This window comes from Phocoena sinus, chromosome X (assembly GCF_008692025.1).
Source record: "Phocoena sinus isolate mPhoSin1 chromosome X, mPhoSin1.pri, whole genome shotgun sequence".
In the NCBI taxonomy this organism is placed as follows: Eukaryota; Metazoa; Chordata; class Mammalia; order Artiodactyla; family Phocoenidae; genus Phocoena; species Phocoena sinus.
The window spans coordinates 44030205-44039052 of record NC_045784.1 but is presented as its reverse complement, the minus strand read 5'-3'; the positions used below and the strand labels follow the sequence as shown (position 1 = coordinate 44039052).

Genomic DNA, 8848 nt, shown 5'->3' with positions numbered 1-8848 from the left:
TTTCTGATTATATTCAACAGACATAAAATTACTCTGTCAATTTTCTGTTAAGGTTTTGAAACATTTAATCTCAATTTCTTGTCATGGACCAGAAATAAACTGTTGAATACATCATTCTTCTAGTGTTTCCTATTTTGCAGAGTGTTTTCACATCTCTTTCCCGCTTCTACCATAACACCATCTTCGGAATTAAGTGGAGCAGATTTTATCATTCCCATTTGACAGAAGAGGAAGATGAGGCATGCAGATTAAGTGATTTGCCTGGTCTGAAACAGCCCAAATTAGTCTCTGACTCCTATTGCATTTTGCAGCAGCTGCACTAAGAAAGCCCTCCAGTCAAAGAGAGCCTCCCAAGAATTCCACCAATTAGAAAAACTTGCCTTAGGCTTTCCAAAAGACCGCTTGGCGTGATGGTGTGATGGAAAGAACAGAGATTCTGGAATCAGAGAGGTAGTTTGGAATCCAGGCTTGAGCAAGAGATTTTACCTCTGAGCCTGACTCCTTATCTCTAAAGTGGGGGATAATGATAGCTTCTCCACAACGCTGCGCTAAGAACTAAATGGTGAATGTAAATAGCCAGGTACATAGTTCAGAAAGAATGGTTATTATTAAAATCAGGCTCGGTTTAGAAGGGCCCCATTGAACGACGCGCTCTGTAATCTAATCTTGTGGAAATGTGCGCCACCTACTGGTGGAGTAAAGAACATGGCTCTGAGAAGAGAACGTTGCTCTCTGCTAAGAATGGGATCAGTAAACTGTGCCCTTCTTGTCTTTCTTTTTACTCCTTCCCAATAGTAACAAGTGCCTCTCCTGCCTCACAGTGAAAACAAGGTAGGAAATATGGTCTTCCACCTCTAACTGGTAGTAACAAGGCCGCATCCCCTTTCTGACATGGTATCAGAGGAGGTCAGCTCAACAGACGATTTAAGTAAGATCCAGAGTCCCATCACATCATGTCAAAACTGTCCAGGATACAAATGAAAATAACTTGTCATAACAAGAAACAGGAAAATCTCAAATAAGAAAAATCAACCAACAGATACCAAGACCTATGTCACACAGATGTTGGAATTATATGACAAGGATTTTAAAACATTCAACATAAAAGTGCTTCAAAGAGCAGTTCTGAACAGGTTTGAAGTGAATGAAAAAGTCTCAGCAAAGAAATAGATGACATAAAGGAGAACCAAATGGAAATTGTATCCTTAGTACAGTTTTTTAAATAGAAATATAGTTGATTTACAATATTATATTAGTTTCATGTATACAGCATAGTGATTCAGTATTTTTGCAGATTATACTTCATTATAGGCTATTACAAGCTAATGGCTATAACTCCCCATGCTATACAGTATACCCTTGTTGCTTCTCTATTTTATAAATAGTAGTTTGTGTCTGTTAATCCCATACCCCTCATTTGTCACTCCCCTCGTCCCTCTTCCCTTTACTAGCCACAAGTTTGTTTTCTACATCTGTGAGTCAGTTCCTGTTTCGCATATACATGCATTTGTATTTTTTTAGATTCCACATATAAGTGCTATTATACAGTGTTGGTCTGACTTATTTCAGTAAGCATAACATTCTCTAGGTCCATTCACATTGCTGCACATGGCAGAATTTCATTCTTTCTTATGGCTGAGTAATATTACAGCACACACACGCACACCACATCTTCTTAATCCAATCGTCTGTTGATGGGCACTTGGGTTGCTTCCATGTCTTGGCTATTGTAAACAGGGCTGCTATGAACATTGGGGTGCGTGTATCCTTTCAGATTAGTATTTTCATTTTTCCCTGGATATATACCCAGCAATGGAATTGCTGGATCATATGGTAGTTCTAGTTTTAATTTTTTGAGGAACCTCCATACTGTTTTCCATAGTGGCTACAACAATTTACATTCCCACCAACAGTATATAAGAGTTCCCTTTTCTGCATATCTTCTCCAACATTTCTTATTTGTAGGCTTTTTGGTGATAGCCATTCTGACAGGTGTGAGGTGACATCTCATTGTTGTTTTGATTTGCATTTCTCTAACAATTAGCAATTTTTCATGTGCCTGTTAGCCATCTGTATGTCTTTTTTGGAAAATTTCTATTCAGGTCTTCTGCCCATTTTTTTTTATTGGATTGTTTGTTTTATATTGAGTTGTATAAGCTGTTCGTATATTTTGGATATTAACCCCTTGTCGGTCACATCATTTGCAAATATTTTCTCCCATTCAGTATGTTGTCTTTTTGTTTTGTTGATGGTTTCCTTTGCTGTGCAAAAGCTTTTAAGTTTAATTAGGTCCCATTTATTTATTTTTGCTCTTATTTCTTTTGCCCTAGGAGACTGATCTAAAAAAAATATTGCTATGATTTATGTCAAAGAATGTTCTGCCTATGTTTTCTTCTAGGCATTTTATGGTTTCCATTCTTACATTTAGGTCTTTAAACCATTTTGAGTTTATTTTTGTATATAATGTGAGCACATGTTCTTGCTGTTTTACACGTAGCTGTCCAGTTTTCCCAGGACCACTTGTTGAAGAGACTGTCTTTTCTCCATTGTATATTCTTGCCTCCTTTGTCATGGATTAGTTGACCATAGGTGTGTGGTTTTATTTCTGGGATCTCTATTCTCTTCCATCAAGCTATGTGTCTGTTTTGTGCCAGTACCACGCTGTTTTGATTACTGCAGCTTTGTACTATAATCTGAGGTCTGGGAGGGTTATACCTCCAGATTTGTTCTTTTTTCTCAAGATTGATTTCTCAAAATGTCATGGGTATTTTGATAGGGACTGCCAAATGGAAATTTTAGAACTGGAAAATACAATGACTGAAATTTTCCAAAATTTGGGAAAAGAACCTACAGATCCAATGGCTGAGCAAATCACAAACAGAATAAATGCAAAGAAATCCAAACCAAGATACATCATAATCAAACTTTTGAAAACTAAAGGCAAAGAAAAAATCTTGAAAGCACCAAGTGAGAAATGACACCTTACTTAGGGGGAGGGGAACTATTTGAATGAAGGCATGGTTCTCATCAGAAACCATAGAAGCCAGAATGAAATGGCACAACATTTTTCAAGGGCTAAAAGAATTGAATATATAAAGAACACTTGAAATTGAACAGTAAAATAAAACAAATAATCCAACTAGAAAATGAGCAAAAGACATGAAGAAGCATTTCACTGAAGAGGATAAATGGAAGGAAATAAACACCTAAAAAGATGCTCAATGTCACTAGCGTTTAAGGAAATGCAAATTTGGACTATGGTGAGATATCACTAGACACTTCCTAGAACTGCTAAGCTTAAAAAAAAAACAGTGATAATACTAAATGCTGGCAAGGATGTGGAGAAACTGGGTGTTTCATAAATTTCTGGTGGGGATGTAAAATGGTACAGCCACTCTGGAAAACAGTTTAGCATTTTCTTAATAAACTAAATATATACTTAGCATATAACCAAGAACAAGCTCAAGGTGCTATATGAGAAGGAACAGAAGAGGCCTATGACCACCCTGTGTCACTGAAACTGCCATCTGGTATCAGCCATCAGCCAGAAGAGCTTCCTGTGGAGCCTGTGGGCCAGCAAGCTGAGGGGCATGGTCTCCATTAGCGCCCAACTGTACTTCCACCAGGTAATCAGTGTGAAGCATTTCATCTTGGCCATGGCTGTCCCGAAGAGCATCTCACTGCTATGCTACCAGTAGGACAGCAAGACTCTAAGCCTCAGGTTCTGGGATGACAAAACCCCTCAAGGTGTACAACGTGGACCTCATGGTGGACAATGCTCAGCTGGGCTTCAGCGTGTCTGTCCAAGACCACAAGCTCATGGTCTACCTGTACCTGCTGAAAGCCAAGGAGAGTTCTGGGGGCATATGCCTGCTGCAGTGGGCAGACGTCCACGTGGGCACCCAAGTGAACATGATCTGGAGGACCCCAGGTGGAGGGTCACCTAGGGGCCCGGCAAAAAGTCAGTAGTGTGGGAGAACAAGCATTTCACGTGGTTTGTCACACTGGATAGTGGCATCGGGCTTCAGCAGCTGCTGAAGCTGCAAAACAGGCTGACCACTGTGCTGCCACACCTGTGCTGGCCACAAGTCCTGCAACGGGTGGATGCAGCATGTGGACTATGTCCTACAGAATGTGGTGTTGACCTTCCTCGCCCCAGCTTCTCAACCACTGTCTTCACTTCAGAACCGAGGATCACTGTGAGCTGGCCAAGATCAGCACCATGCCTGGCATTGTCGTGGATGACCTGATTGAGACCTATGGCATCACCACCCGCTTCTAGACCCAGGGACGCTGCCACCGTCCCCATGCACTGCTTTCTACCCCCTTTTTGTATAAAACACGGGGAAATGGGTAAGCGGGGAATGATTGATACATGCAATAACTTAAATGGATCTCAAGGATGGTGAGTGTAAAAAAGCAATCTCAAAAGGTCACATATTATAGGATTCCATTTACTTCAGATTTTCAAAACAAGAAAATTGTAGAGATGGAGAATAAATTAGTGGTTGCCATGGATCAGGAATAGTGAAGGGAGGGGAGTGACTAGAAAGGAATAGCATGAAGGAGATCTCCATGGTGATGGAACAGTTCTGTACCTTGATTGCAGTGGTGGCTACACAAATCTACACATGTGATAAAAATGGCATAGAAGTATTCACACACCTGTACCACTGTCAATTTCCTGGACTGGATATTCTACTATAGTTTGTAACATGTAACTGTGGGGGAAATCTCGGTGAAGTTTACAAAGGACCTCCATAGTATTTTCACAACTTCTGGTGAATCTATAATTATTTCAAAATTAAAAGTTTTTTTAAAGAATGGGAAAAGAGGAATTGTAGACATCGAGTATAGACAATTCTAATGAGGAATTTTGCTGTAAAGGGGAACAGAGAAATCAAGTGGGTAGAGAACAAGGGAAGGTGGCTCAACAGAAGACGTTTAAAATTTTTTAATGGGAGCAATAACAGCATGGTTGAAGCTAATGGGAAAGACGCTATAGAAGGAAAAAAAATTATGCTTGAGGGGCAAGAGAGGAGAAAATTGCCAAAAGAGGAGTGGAGGGGTTGGCCTCAGCTAAGAGCAGGGAAAGTTCTTCCATAGTCATAGGAGAAAGGGTAGAATATATACATAGATTTAGGTAGGTAAGTAGATGCAGTGGTAGAAATTTGGGACCTCTGTTTTCTGATTGCCTCTGTTTTCTCAGTGAAATTGGAAGCAAGGTCATGAGCTGAGAGTGAGGACGGGTGCGGAGGTGTTAGAGGTTTAAAGGGAGAAGGTATGAAATAGTTGTCTAGGAAACAGGGAGAGTAAATGGAGTAGGATAATATTATGTGATTTCCTGGCAACATTAAGTGCCCACTTGAGGTTCGTGGTCTTGAATTTAAAGCGAGAGTGTCATTTTGTGTTTTTCTCCAGCCATGTTCAGCTCCAGTGATATAGGAGAGGGATAGAAGTCATTGGTAATGACAAAATGGAGGCAAGAGACTGCAATTAGGTGGAGGAGAAAACTGGAAGAGAGGATTTCAAGGGACTGAGAGGCTGGGGTGTTAGAAGGATCAGGTATTGTGATATTGAAATCACAAAGAATTAAGACAGGATTAACTGCAGAGAGTTAAAATGAGACGGAAACTAAAATATTATATAGCATATATAATATATTTAACATACTCTGGGACAGAAATTCAAAGATGGGGATTTTTAGGGAGGAGAAAGGGAGAATGACTTGAAAATAGCAGTGAGGGACCTCAAGCTGTGGCAATAAAAATAACCACTGCTCGAGAGGGCTGTAAGGTCCTTGGGTAGATCTAGATTTCAATCAGATTAAGAAGGTGAGGGAAGCATTCAGCAAACCGGGAAAGAATATAGAGGATTTTGCTGATGACTTTGAGTACTAGTTAAGGTGACTATATAATTTATCATCCAATCTGGAATACTTATGAGAATGACAAGTGTTAAACTGGGCAGGATGGTGGCACACCATGTGTAAACTGGAATTGCCCTGCGCAAACCAGGACCATGATTCTAGAGGACAAAGTGGAAGGATTTCAGGGCTAAGAGATGGGGATAGAACATGAAATATTCAGATAGTGAGCAAGGAGTCCCAGGGTTTTTGTGATGACTGACATAAACAAACTTGAAAGGCATAAAGAGCTTAGTTCTGGTGATACTAAGGCAAATTGTGGTGGCAAGTCTGTGAGTGTTTAGAGGGAGAAAAGGGTGGGTGTTCAGGGCCTGCCCTTCACTCCTACCAATGGAGATAGAGTCCTGGATATGGGAGTTCTATTCCCAGCCAGACAGCAGCTGGATCCTAAGCCCCACTGAGAAATACCTTGATATTTCTGAAACTCTTTGTGCTTCCAGTATGAATTATTTGGGCAACTGGGACTGGACTGACTGCAGCTAAGGAAATTAATAGACCTAGCTGTGAAAAGGTGAGGATGGGAGAGACAAGGGACTCAGTGGTATTTCCAACAGAAACTACAGGGAAAGACACTAACATTGACAAAAGTAGAAAATACCATGCTGAATAGGAAAAAATATAGAGTCCACCACTTAGATCTAAAAACCTAACTGCACAAGAACAGAATGGCTAATACGCTGCTTATTCATGGCTAATAAATGTCTCTTATTCCTCTTTTCTATGTTCATTCCCTAGGTGAGTTCATCTAGTCTCATGGTTTTAATTACCATTAATATGCTGGTGACTTCCCTACATATACCAAATGCTGGAGAGGGTGTAGAGAAAAGGGAACCTCCTACACTGTTGGTGGGAATGTAGATTGGTGCAGCCACTATGGAAAACAGTATGGAGGTTGCTCAGAAACTAAAAATAAAGTTGCCATATGATCCAGCAATCCCACTCCTGGGCATATATCTGGACAAAACTATAATTCAAAATGATACATGCACCCCTATGTTCATAGCAGCACTATTTACAATAGCCAAGACATGGAAGCCACTTAAATGTCGATCAACAGATGAGTGGATAAAGATGTGAGATATATATATATATATATATATATATATATACACACACACACACACACACACAATGGAATACTACTCAGTCATAAAAAAGAATGAAATAATGCCATTTGCAGCAACATGGATATACCTAGAGGTTATCATACTAAGTGAAGTAAGTCAGAAAGACAAAGACAAATACCATATGATATCACTTGTATGTGGAATCTAAAATATGGCACAAATAAATTTACCTACAAAACAGAAACAGACTCACAGATATAGAGAACAGACTTGTGGTTGCCAAGAGGAATGGGGGTTGGGGAGGATGGATTGGCAGTTTGGGATTAGCAGATGCAAACTACTATATATACATATAACTGAATAACTTTGCTGTAACCAGAAATTAACACAACATTGTAAATCAACTATACTTCAATAAAATAAAATTTTTAAAATATGCTTATGACTTTCAAACTTATTACTCTAGACCTAATATCTCCCCTAAATCTCAGATCATACAACTGCCTTATTGAAATCTCAACTTGGATGTTTAATAGGTGTCTCAAACTTAATTGTTCAACACTGAACCCCTGATTTTTTCCTTAAAACTATGTTCCACCCCCACCATGCCTCATCTCAGTTGATAGAAAACTATCCTTCCAGTTACTCAGGCCAAAATACATTGGCCATAGCTTTAACTCTAATTGTATCCCCAATTCTGTTTGGTTTGTCTCTTTTTCTCACACCCCACATCCAATGTATTAGCAAATCCTTTTGGTTTTCTCTTCAAAATGTACCCAGAATTATACACTTCTCACCTTCTCCACCACTACCTCACCGTTCCTAAACACCATGATCTCTCACCTGGATTATCATAATATTCTCCTGACTGGTCTCCTTGATTCTACTCTTGCCACCCTATATTCTGTTCACAACACAGAAGTCAAGGTGATCCTTTCATAACACAAATCAAATTATGCTACTCCTGTGTTCAAAACCCTCCAATAGCTTCCCCATCTTACTCAAACAAAAATCCATACACCTTATCATGGCATGCAAGAAAGGTCCTATGATCTGTTCCCTGCACAACTCTCCTCTAGACACACTAACTTTGTATTGCTGTTTTGGATTTGCCATACTCTTCAACCTCAGGGCCTTTGCACTTGCTGCTCTCTCTGCCTAGAAAGCCCTTCCTCACCCTCACCCTCACCCTCACCCCTACCAGATATCCCCTTGGCAAGCTCCTCGCTTCATTTGGGTCTCTAGTCACATGTCTTATCCTTCCCTTCTACCACTCCTAAAATGCCACCTCCTTTGTCATCAATTCCCTTGATTTATTTTTCTTCAAGCACTTTTTACAAGGCTATATATTTTACTCATTTCATTTATTATCACTACCTCCCACTAGAATGTAAGTTTCATGAAGGCTAGAATTTTGTCTCATTTATCACTATATCTACGGCCCTAACAACAGTGCCTGGTACATAGTAGGTACTCAAAATCTTGATTGAATGGAGACAAAGGTATAAATAATTAAATAGATAGAAATAAATTTTAAGTGGTATTATATGTATATATGTTATTTTAAGTAAAATACTGGTTTTAGATTTATTCCTAGATACCTTATAAGTTTTTTTTTATATTGCAAATGAAAGCCTTCTTTAAAATTACATTTTAACTGTTAATTGCTACCATACAGGAACTCTATTGACATTTATGAGAAATTCTTATATCTAGCAACCTTGTTGAATTCTCTTATTCTAATAGTTCTATAGATCCTCGTAGCTGTTTTACATAGAGAGCCATGTCATCTGTGAATTATATATATTTTATCTTCTTTTTCAGTCCCTATTCCTGTTTTTATTTCCTTTTATCA

The 8848-nt window shown here is 39.2% G+C and overlaps 1 pseudogene; it reads left to right on the top strand.

Annotated features, from left to right (window-relative positions):
• The first annotated feature begins 3590 nt into the window (after positions 1-3590).
• LOC116747079 lies at positions 3591-4282 on the top strand (annotated as a pseudogene).
• Positions 4283-8848: the final 4566 nt, after the last annotated feature.